This window comes from Macrotis lagotis, chromosome 4 (assembly GCF_037893015.1).
Source record: "Macrotis lagotis isolate mMagLag1 chromosome 4, bilby.v1.9.chrom.fasta, whole genome shotgun sequence".
Lineage (NCBI taxonomy): Eukaryota > Metazoa > Chordata > Mammalia > Peramelemorphia > Peramelidae > Macrotis > Macrotis lagotis.
In genome coordinates, this window is record NC_133661.1 from 243,398,255 (window position 1) to 243,410,697 (window position 12,443).

A 12,443-nucleotide genomic window follows, 5' to 3' on the forward strand; every position below is an offset into this window, starting at 1 on the left:
TAAAGCTGGAAAGAGATGATTATCCAGGGGGAGGGGGTGATGACAGAAAAGGACTTGGTAGCTATTTAGATTGGGAAAGAAAACAACTTAAAAAGACAAGTTTAAGGTGGGTGTACCACATCTCCAGTTCCTCACATTCATATGTCTCATTGTATTCTTACAGAATATAGGGGAGAATGCAGGAATGGAGGTCTATCAAAGGCTATGATAATATAAGTTCATAACTCCACAATGGGTATCCTTCCTGATATAGTATGGCAACAGTCCTGGAGTCTTTCAACAGTATTTCAGTCTGTTCACAGGTCTTTCCTCCATGTGTAAGCACACAAGAGTCTTCTCTTGACTGGGTTAGAATCTGGCAGGGTTAGAATCATTTTTCCTACTTTCCAGGGAAACCCAAATCAACATCAGGGTGAGGACTGAAAACAAAAGTAGGTGAACAAAATTATCTGACAATAATACTAATCTAGATTGAGAAAAGTTAATTTAAAAAGTCTGAACATTAGAACTTGGACAAGAAGTACTAACTTTAACTGGCATGTGGTATTTTAGCTTGCTTTCATTGCCTCTTAGTAGGAGGGCAAAGACTGTGGAATCAGTCCAATGATTCACTAAAGTGACTGTGTTATTTTTATAGTCTCCTAATACTGCATATACTTTAAACTACTCTCTAGCTATGAAGAAGCTTGTATATGCCATAGGGTTTTTTTTATTTAACTGCATTCCTTGCTAGGTCCTTTCCTTGATAGACTAAAAAGTGGTTAACTTTCCCAACTCCCACCTCACCCCCTCTCCTCTTCATTCCTAGCCACTATTAATTGATGTCCTTCTACAGAAAGAATCTTCCTCCCAAGTTTCTTTATGCAGTTTTCTACCCTTTCAAATAACATACAAACACTGATATACTCACATTCTCCCATCACACACACACACACACACACACACACACCATTTCCCCTGGGCTTCCATCCCCATTTCTTACTCTTTCCCATGAACCATTTGTAGAATTGCTGTACAGCTGCTAAACAGCTGTTAGTTCCACCCCAGAGGTAGTTGCACTTTAATGGTAGATAAACTGATTTCAGTATCTGTATTGAGTAAGCAGATTTTGAATCCTTCAGGATGTAAAGCACAATTCAACTGGAGCATTACTGCTGTTCCACAGAGAGAGAACAGAGGGAAATGGTAATTCTGAAGTATGCTTAAGCATGATGTTCAGCAGGTGGATGGATGATGTATTTTCCAGACCTCTCAAGACTCATTTTAACTTGTCCTCTATGAAATAGTCATTAATTTAAGCAATGGGTCTGTTCCTTGCAGACTAGTGCATTTGTTCTTGGTAACAGCCCTTATAAGAATAGCTTTTAAAACAAACTCATTGATCCAAAATGGATCTGTGATATCTTTAATGAAGGACATATTTTCCTCATAGACCTACTGGAAAGAGATGTAGACCTAAGTTAATCAACCACTACCTCAATTTCCACAAATATTTATTGGAAGACTCAAGTTTTCAAATAATCATAGATTTTCAACTGAAAGAGACAGTTCATCTAGTCCAAATCTCCATTTTACAGATGACAAAAACTAATAAATTCCAATGAGATTGAATAGTAGGCTCAAAAGCATACAGAGCAGAGATTTGAATCCAGATCTAATAGTTGGTCTGTTAAATATACTAGGTAATAACTCCCTTGAGGATTAAGGATTCTCTTATTCTTTTTTTTACGATCCCCTCAATGCTCTAAACCTATTAGAAATACAGTAAATAAGATGATGACAATATCACTTAACATTATATTAATTATATATGTATATACATATATAATTAATGTAGGCCAAGAGGCAAAAAATAGACTTGTCAAATACATATGACATTTTATACTATTGATTAGTAAAATCATATTAAGTAATATGGGTCAAGAAGTAATTCCTAGCAATTATGTTTTATAGGATGAACAAAAAACAAAGGTAAGAGGAAAGAAGCCAGAACCCAACTTAAAATTGTAAAGAATAAATCTTCATAACAAAGGCTGATCATGTTTAACTAATGTATGCAAATACTATTCAAAAAATGAGAAACTTTTTAGGAGGAGGAAAAGACAATCTAAAATGGATTTTAACATCCAGATTTATCGATATTGATCTATCTGTCCATCTAAATCTACCTGAAGGTGCAGAGTACACCAATCATACCTTGTCAAAGTCATACCTGTCCAAGGTATCTCATGAATCCTCCACTGGGTGGTAGGTCACTCTACAAGTTGAGGACATTTCATGAGAACTCTTAACATAGTTTTTTTTCCTTTTTCCACTGATTTAGTCTCTCCATATTAACAGCCTACATCCTTTTCTAATTAGACAATCTCCCTAAGATAGATTTAGGTTATGTAACCTGCATAATTCTTCACTTGTAATCTAATGCAGGCTAGTTGAACCCATTATCCTTTGTATGACCTATAAAATTAATTTTTTGAAAATTACTGGATTATATGAATTGTAATCATTTAGTTCTAGGATAGTATATGACTAACTTTAAAATTAATTTAATGCTTAATATGGTAGGCATTACCATCAGTGATCATTGAAGAACAGAAAAGGTACCAAAGCAATGGATTACAAATGTCCCAGTTTTCAAACAAGCAAATAGAATGGAGTCTACAAACTTTAGTTGCTTTTTTTCATATTGGAAAGGGAAGGGCTAGTGATGCAGACTCTTGGTATCTGAGCACTGAGAGAAAATAGAAAGGGGAAAGGGGAAGATTAGGGACAGACAGGTGGTCTGAAGGGGAGAGGGGTATAGGTCCTTTCTTAGAGCTGAAGCTCTCAAGCCAAGCCCCTGATCTGGCAGCTAGGGTTTCTTTAGAAGGATTATATTTGCTTTGTTTTGTTGGTGGGGAGGGCTAGAAGGCTAGGGAAAATAGAATGGGGGTAGGTGGAGAGAGAGAGAGAGAGAGAGAGAGAGAGAGAGAGAGAGAGACAGGCAGACAGACAAAAAGACACAGAGACACAGAGAGAATGAAATTATACATGAAATTTAAATATTATTTTGTAATTATAGATTTCTTTCCAAATTCTTTAAGCAAACTAAAAATTGTGTAATGTGAATTTACATAAAACAAGAACTGTCTGTAATCCCTCCATGAAATAAAGTCACAGCTCTAGCAAGCATGGTTTTTAATAATCAAGTTGTCCTCTATATCATTCATAGAATCTTAGATGTGAAACTGGAAGGAACTGCAGAGGTCATTTAGTCCAATTCCTTCACCTTATGGGCGGGCGGGGGGAGGAAATAATACCAGGGCGGTTCAGTGGCTTGCTCAAGGTAGCAAGGCTCAGAAGTGAGATTTAAGACTTAGAGACAGGACTCTGCTCTTTATTCTGGGCCACCCTGCCTCCTCACTTCAAAGCTGGTTTCTTTTGCCTCCAAAATGAGGAAGTTGGCAGTTATTTTTAATGATGAATTTGAGATCAACCATGGCCCTAAATGCCAAAAACAAGAAGGTGGTGAATGAGATGTAGGATTGGATAATTGAAGAATGAGAATTAATACTTTCTAAAGTGGAAAAGCAATTTGGTATCCTCACTTCAGAAGGTCACTCTCAGAAAATCAGATTCAATGTAATTTTTTATTTAAAATGTAGCTTCCAAGAGACAATCACTATACACAAATATATATATCCATATATACATACATAGAGATAATGGTGCTTCTAGTTCCCTTGATATGTTAATTGAAAAAGGTGTTACCTTCTCTAGACAAGTATTTACATGTTAATTAACTTTGGGAAGAAGAAAAACAGTTTACCCAGTTGAAGGTGCTAACAGGCAATCCAGTTCATTTCATAGGAGAAAAAAACCCCCAAAAAACCCTCTTTGTTTAGAAAGAACCTAATCTAATTATCTGCTTCCTACAGATCTGCAGAATTTCCCTATCCCTAGACTATGTAGATTTCTCTTAACTAATTTAAGGAGCATGCATTTTAATGAAGGGGCAAAAAAAAAGAAGATTGCCTAGAATTTAATGATATCCAAAATACCTGATCTCAAGCAAGATCAAAAGAAGTCTTTATTACATTGTGTAACCAATGGAAAAGGCCAATGGGCATAAAAACAGACCAAAAGAAAGAGTTGAGAATGGAAAAGATGAGATCACTAGAAAGAGAGAGTCAGGTTTAGTAAGAGGAATGGAAAGGGAAAGGGACAGAAAAGGATAGGATATGAAAAGCAGAAAGAGGAGGAAAAGAAGAAGAAGAAAGAAGAAAAAGAAAGAAAAAGAGGTAAAATAATTAAAGAAGGAAGAAAAGAAAGAAGAGGTAGAAGAGAAGGAAGAAGAAAAGGAAGAGGAGATGAAAATAAAAAAAAAATCCAAAATGACTGCTAATAACTTCAATCAGGTTCCAATCTCAAGTTCTATTCTCTTCTGGATATCTGTTGTTATCTTTCTGAGGGTCAAAATGAGGTATCTGTGATCCAGAGTGTAAGGATATGGATGGGGTACATATTATTCTCAATAATTTTTACTCCACTGGTTCATATATTATCAATTAGCCATAATAATTATATGAGCTAAATATGAAATTCCTGACCTGAGAACTGGAGTAGGCTTAGTTTGGAGGGACATTAAAAAACACTGGAACTCAATGAGCTCTTAGTAGAGAGATGAGGAAAACCAAGAGATGAGAGAGAGGATGTAAGGGAGAAGAAACAAACCCTATATGAATAGCTCAAGAAAGAAAAGACCAAGATGGGCAGATTAAAAAGAAAAGGGAGGTTGGGAGTCATAGTCCTGAAGAGGGGGAAAAAAATTGAAAACCCTTTTTATGCTTGGACTGAAGAATCTCCCTATAAATTTCCCCAATGCCTCCTGAGAGGAAACAAAGGATTACAGGCAGAAATTATGATGTCCCACAGAGAGCCATTATCAGAACTGAGACAGCTGTGATATAGCATCCTTGATCGTCTACATTCAAGGCTCAAACTCAGGGGGAACATATAGGTCCCCATGTTAAAATAAAGCAATCATTTCAGCTTTCATTAAAGAAAATATCACACTATTATTAATATACAGCAAAGGCCCCATATGTTGTGGCAATACCAGTGAATCTTGCTTTAGGGGGTTGTTATCAATAGCAAATACTTAGAAGTAGATAAAGAATAAATAATTAGTCATAAAAGGTTTAACTACATTTTCCTGGGTGCTTTCTTTGTTTCTGTGTTTTTACAAAGTACGTTTGCATTCCCAGAACTCAATTCACTAGGACCTTCAATACCTCAATAACCAGATTTCCCCAATATATTATCATTTTATGGCAAAGAGGAGTCTCATAAAGGTGGAAAAAGGTAGACAGGAATTTTTTTTTTTATCTCTTACATTCCAAATGATTTCATGGGGCCTACCATATCTATATAGAGCCCAGCCTCATAAACATTTTATATTTATAGTGCTCTACAATCATCATGGATATTCAGAATAATGATGCTTAGTCCTGCAGGATCTGTGTGTGTGTATGTGTGTGTGTGTGTGTGTGTGTGTGTGTGTATGTTCTGTGTGTGTGCATGTATATGTGAGAGAAAGAGAAAGATCTGATCTGATTATATTTGCTATAGCACATTACCAAGGCAGAAAAGTGAATGGAAATATTTTAATGCTTTGATGAATACTTGATGAATGTAGATAGTCCTTACAATGATAAACATTATACTCCATCTAAACCTTCCCATCTTGTGGTATACTTGTGTGTGTGTGTGTGTGTGTGTGTGTGTGTGTGTGTGTGTGTGTGGGTGTGGGTGTGGGTGTGGGTGTGTGTGTGTGTGTGTGTGTGTGTGTGTGTGTGTGCCTTTCTGTCTCTGTCTGGCTAGTTCTTTTTTCTCTGTTATGTTACACACACACACACACACACACACACACACACACACACACACACACAGTGGTTAGAGTGATGAAATTAGGGTTAGACAAAGTTAGGTCTTAATCCCTTTCACAATTGCTATTTAAGTAAGGGCAAAACCATTTAACTTTTATGAGACTTAGTGCCCTCAACTCTTAAAAAGGGCTGATAATACTTGTACCACCAAGGGATAAAAAGTTCAAATGAGTTAATGTATAAAATGTTCTTTGCAGCCTACACAGCTCATTATGTTAATTATTGTTATTAATTGAGTTTTTAATCTTTAAAATGTAATTTTTCTTGAAGAAAAATAGCATTTAATAAACTCTGGAGTCCAAATAATAATGATAATAATAATTAATGATAATAAATAACATTTATGTAACATTTTAAAGTTTGCAAAGAGTTTTAAATATATTGACTTATGTATATATGTGGCAAACCTGGCCACAGCAGTTCATGAAATCACTGAGAATTGATTCCATTTTGGCAGACTCAATTTTTTCATCTTTAATGTATACATGGAATTACATGGATTTTTGACAGCATAGTTTTTCTGCTTTTACCTTAAACTCCTTCCTAGTCTTTTATCTAACTGAGAACTAGTTGTCAGGGCTAAATTTCTGTGGTTCCAAGATGATACTAGCATGTGTAAATCTGGGTTATATCACTTCTTAGTGCCTTTGTTTTTCCTATGTGCAAAAAGTGTCATGTTTGAAAGTTATTGCTGGAAAAATTAGAAATTTTTATTGAGAATTCCTTGAAGACAAAGGCTTTTGAGTAACATATAAATCATGAATCATGGAGGAAAAAAAATCTGTCAGTTTCAGACCAAAAAAACTGATTTCCCTCTACCCCCCCCTTCCCCCATCATATAACCAAGACCTTCTAAATATCTGAAAATTTCTGGTTCACTCTATTCTTAATCACCTCTATCCAGATGAATTATAAAAAAGAGTTCTCTGGGTTTTCCATTTAACATATTATTAAAATAAATTTGAAGCCAGAAGGCTATTTAAATTCCCTATTTATCAAGTGCCAAAATGTTAAGTGACTTTCCCAAGGTTACCAAGTTAGAGAATGACATAGCACAAATTCAAACCTAGATATATTGACTTCCAATTCATCACTCCTGGAACCTCAAAGGCTGGTTCCTCAACAAACTTCATACAAACAGGAGTCATTTGTTCTCCAAATTTGCTTACCTCAGGAAAGGACCCTAGGATGTGTTCTCATTTATGATTTAATTGAAACTGAAGGTGAATCTTCCTTGAACTTGAGTCCTTTCTATTTTAGTTATTAAGAGAAAATTTAAGCAGAAACATCTATTTTTATTTACAGTGATAGGAAGTTTTGGGATCCAAAACCATTTCCCAAATGACTGATTTCATTGGGTTGAGAACATTTCAAGGACTAATTACTGAAATCCCACATAGTTGGGTTGTCCAGATGACAACACTCAGCATGACAAGTGACATAGTGCCAGGATCCCAGAATCTCAGATTTAGACATGAAGTGAATATTTATCTAATCTAACAAATAACTGAACATGTTATCTTTTATGCAATATGTCCTGGGAGTGACCATCCAACCTTTGACTGAAAGACTCCTGAGGCACACCATTCTACTTTGGAGTAGCTCCCATTTTTAGGGACATTATTAAAGGCTTAAATTGTATTTTCCTTAGACACTAATTACTTTCTTGACAAAATCACTTTCAGTTTAGACATTTTACCAGTCCTTATATCTGTATATAAAAAAGTGCTCTAAAAGTCTTTTAAGCTACTGCACTAGGAATTTTGTGATATCCTGTATATTAATCTACACAAAATATCAGGAGTGTCCTCTATAGATGGACAGGGAGTTAGACCTGAATTAAGTACCAGAATACATCTGGATCACATGGGAGACACTGTTATACTTTCAATTATTCCAATCAATTAACAAGTATTTATGAATTGAATAATTATTAGATGTGAATTGATATACTCATATGTGCCCTCCACTGGGTACTGCAAACACTCATTGCTTTAATATCAATATTGTTCTAGTGATTTTATATTTCAAAGACTCATAAAATGTCACAACCTCATAAAAATCTAAATTACAAGTAACTCAAAGTTTGATGTTAACATAATGCCAAGCAATACTATTGGTTGATTCTGATGAACTCTCTCTTCCCTCTTTCTTGTTTACTGTTATATGCCTTTTGTAAGAGCTATAGAGGGAAAGATATATTAGGAAATATAAGTGATATAAAATGAAATATATATGAAATTATTTATATGTATATGTACATTCATATAAACACATATATAAATACTTGCATTATATACCAACCATGATGACTACCAAAATGGCATGAGAGACTCTACCCAGGGAGAAAATTGTGAAGGTATACAGCTTGTTGAAAAGGCTCCTCTATAGCAAATTTATGGGAAGTCATGGATAAGAATCATAATGGTGAAGAAAATATAAAAATTGAAACCATATGAATATGATTCCTGCTGGTGGAAGAAGCATTCACCCTGAGAAATCATGAATTCATTAAATTATAAAGATTTTTAAAATCTTAACTTTAATAGTTTTCATTTTAAAAATTCAGTTTTTCTCTCTTTAGAGCTTTGTGTTTCTGTATCTTATCAGCAGTAAATAGTTCTGGTTGCTGAACAATGGGGCACATGGAGTTTTTCATGTGTAATTGTGACGAAAAATTTGGAGAGCTCATCTTGCCAATGAGGATCATAGATTTTGAGTTCTATTGGATGGACCTCAGTATACATCTTTTTCAATCCCTTTTTTCTTACTGATGACTAACCAAAGGATCAAGAGGTTAGGTGGCTTGGCCAGCATCACCCCTTTTTCAAGTCAGATAGCCACACAATGTAGTTAGTTAATTAACAAATCCAGGATCCGAGTTCACTTTTTTTTTCCTGACTGACTCAATCTCCCTTTCCATGGTATCACATAACCTGATGGGAAAAAAGTATCTTTATTAATTTGATTATCTTCAGGCTGGAGGGTGAGTTGGAAGAAAAACTGAAAATTCAATATGAAAATCAGAATGTCCCTCTCTCAGTTACAAATAGCACAGAAAACCTTGACCAGCATTTCTAACACTGGGATAGATGCTACTTGACTGGCCTTTCATGACTGAGGGGATACATTACTCATTTTGATGGAGGGGAATTTGAGGAGTTTTATGAAAAACTCCTCGGAGGGAAAGGTGATTATTTGAGGGACACATTTGTGAAATAAAAATGGGACAACTGTTAGGGAAAAAAGCAGGGGAAAAAGAGACTCTAACTGGACTGCCCTATAGCTTTCCCCTATATGTACTTAGTCTTAAAGACAATAAACTTTATAATGAAGCATTGATAAGATCTCCCCATTTAAGCTAACGGGCTTAGTGTGTGCTCTACCACTGAGTATGCTGTTTTAATTAGGAAGATGGATTTGGGAGTTTATATGTTTTGTTGTGCTATAATTCCTGCCTTTACAGTAATTTTCTCCTGCTTTTCACACTATAATGTGCCATAAATCCTAGTTAGGCTGCTTCACTGGCCTGTTGCTCATCGGAGTCAATCTTTCAGGCCTTTTGTTGCCATGGCAACCTTCCACCACACTCCTGCTCACTGGAATATGATACAGTCTCCTGGGGAAATTGCTATGAACTTAATCATTGCGTGGATTTAGACCCCTGATGCTCCAATTCTGCCCCATCTCTCTCTTTGCCACCCATTGACTTTACTCCTTTTCTTTCTCCATGAATGTGTGTGTGTGTGTGTGTGTGTGTGTGTGTGTGCGCGCACACGTGCGTCCTTGGAGACAAGAGAGGGAAAAGTAAGCAAGCAAATTAGAGCATCTTTGCATCATTTTTACCTCTTGAAAGTAAGTGTGCTTAGTTTGAAAGTCCAAACAAATCAGGAGCCTGTGATCTATTGGACTCTTCTTTTCTCTTCTCTTTTCTTTGTTTCCTATTGTTTTACCTAGTACTTTATATAATCCTTGGGGTACCTTTGCAGTCACCATATGTTCTTCTTAAAATTCCATTTGCATTCGTATGTCCAAACTATCTCTATCCTTCCTTACTTACAATGCTTTCTTTTCTTCTTATTCTTCTCTCTCACTGCTTTTTTTTTTTTCATGTTTTTGCAAGGCAAATGGGGTTAAGTGGCTTGCCCAAGGCCACACAGCTAGGTAATTATTAAGTGTCTGGGACCAGATTTGAACCCAGGTACTCCTGACTCCAGGGCCTATGTTTTATCCACTGTGCCACCTAGTCAACCCTCTCATTGCTTTTTTACCTCCACTCCTCTTAACTACTTTCCTTTAAAGCAATTTCTTAGAGAACAACAACATAAAACTACAACACAACACCACCACAACAACCCTGGACTATCAGTCAGGAGAACTAATTGTGTTATAGTATAAATCATTTTAGTCCTGTATTTCCATTCTCACATCTCACATCACATGAAAAACAGAAGTAGTAACAGCTTTCTTATCGATGTGATTAACAGAATTGTGAAAAGTAAATTGAAGGAGACAATCTATGGTAAAACACTTCTAAGATTATAAAGTAAAACAAAAATATTAGGCCATATTATTCTAATACGATAAACTAAATTCATTTAGATGAATACATTAAAAACAACATTAATAACATCACATTTCTAACACTTAAATAAAAGGATTCCTTGCAAACAATCTTGTGACAATATTGTATCCAATTTACAAATGAAGGAGCTAGGACTGAGATAGGTTAAATGTTTATTCATTGGTCTATAGATCAATCTGTCCATCTATCCATTCATCTTTCTAACCATTTATTCACCATTCCTCTATCCATATATCTATCCATCTCTCTATCTCTCCATCTATCTATCTATCTACAGACATACTTGGTGAATGATTGATTCTATGATCATAAATTAAACAGCTGGATCTCCCATTCTTATCCTTTTTACTTTGTATTTGTTTTGGAGATAACTTGTTATTACTAATTTTTGTATATCTTGTGTTCCCTCACCTCAACTGTGGAATATAGATTCCTTGAAGGGACAGATTTTTTTTTTGTGCTTGTATCCTCAGGACCTAGCCTAGTGCCTGAACACATGAAAGAAAATTAGCAAATGTGTATTAAATTGAATTGAATTTCTCAGTCCTGGTTTTCTCACTTATAAAATGAAAATGGTAGCAATACCAATAGCATTCATATCACAGGACTGTGGTGAAGGTATCTGTCAAATGTTTCATAAATATATAAATGTCAGCTAATGTCATTATCAAGTCTTATTTTAAAAGACTGATCCAGGAGAGAAACTAATAAAATCACCAGCCAATGAAATCAGATGGCAGAATTTAGCTCTGTTCCTTCTGGATTCCATATTTGATTCTTCTGCCTGTCCGCCTGAACTAATATAGTAACAGATTTGGTCTTGCAAATATTTTTTCACTGTAAAGTCCAATAGGTGGTTTGACAAATCTGAATTTAAGATGTGTTAATAATCATTTTTGTATTTCAGCCAAATCGAGAGAAAGAAATTTAAAGAAAGACAAAAGGCAAGGTTGGGAGTGGCTAAGGAAATGTGGTTAAGTTCAAAGAAATGACTTCTAAACATCAAAGGGTCTGTAGGTTCAGTGAAGACAATCATAATCTCTTATGTTTCTGTTGTGTCCTCCTTTATTTCACCAGAAACCAAAAAGTATAATTTATTAAATAAATCCATTTACGAAATTGTCAATCCATTTTATACTCCAAAGTAGGCTTACTAAAAAATCTATATATAGTGCTTTCCTCTTGGGGAGGAAAGTATGTACTGGATAATTATTTTTCTAGGTACTATTTTTTTCCCTTCCATTAAAAGAAGTTTAGGTCTCTGAGGATAGGGACTTTCAAATTCTGGTCTTTGTATTCCTAGTACCTAGCACAGTGTTTGTTCCAGTTTAGATATTTAAAAAGTACTTGTTGAATTGACTAGAAATCAGATACAGTCTCAAAAGATCTAAGATTCAAGATGTTTTTCTGCTTTCTTTAATATGGGAGGGTATGTCTTTTTCTTTCTTTTTTAATTTTTATTTTAAGTATGTGGTCATAAGAAGCCTGGAACAATTAAAAGAAATTAACTGGTGATTGAGCTTGGTTTTGAATTCAAAATTCCCTGTCATGAAATCCTGGTTTAAACCAATCCTCAATCTCTTTTGATTGCTCTAATACAGTTTTTTTTAATAGATTTGGGCAAAATTTTCTAAAAGATGGTTGAAATCCTTTTTTTTTTGATCATGCTTGCTTTTATAAATTTGAGTGAGACTTTCCACTCACTCAAAAATGATTAAAGGTGATTAAAATTCCATTATACCTGAAATAACATTAAAATTATCATTATTTTGATAATAATACATTTTAACAATTTTTTCAGCCAGTGTATTGTATATTGTCTAAAGAATTTACATTCTAAGTAAATTAAAAAAGGAAAAAAAAACCTAAGGTAGTTTGGCAGAGGAATCAGGATTCAAGTCAGAGCACGTGAAATTTGAGTTGGGCCTTGA

General features: G+C 35.0%; 1 protein-coding gene across 2 annotated transcripts in view; it reads right to left on the minus strand.

Annotated features, from left to right (window-relative positions):
• NRXN3 (neurexin 3) overlaps nt 1–12,443 on the minus strand; it is a 1,564,316-nt gene that overhangs the window by 81,181 nt on the left and 1,470,692 nt on the right. The gene's annotated exons all lie outside the window — the stretch shown is intronic.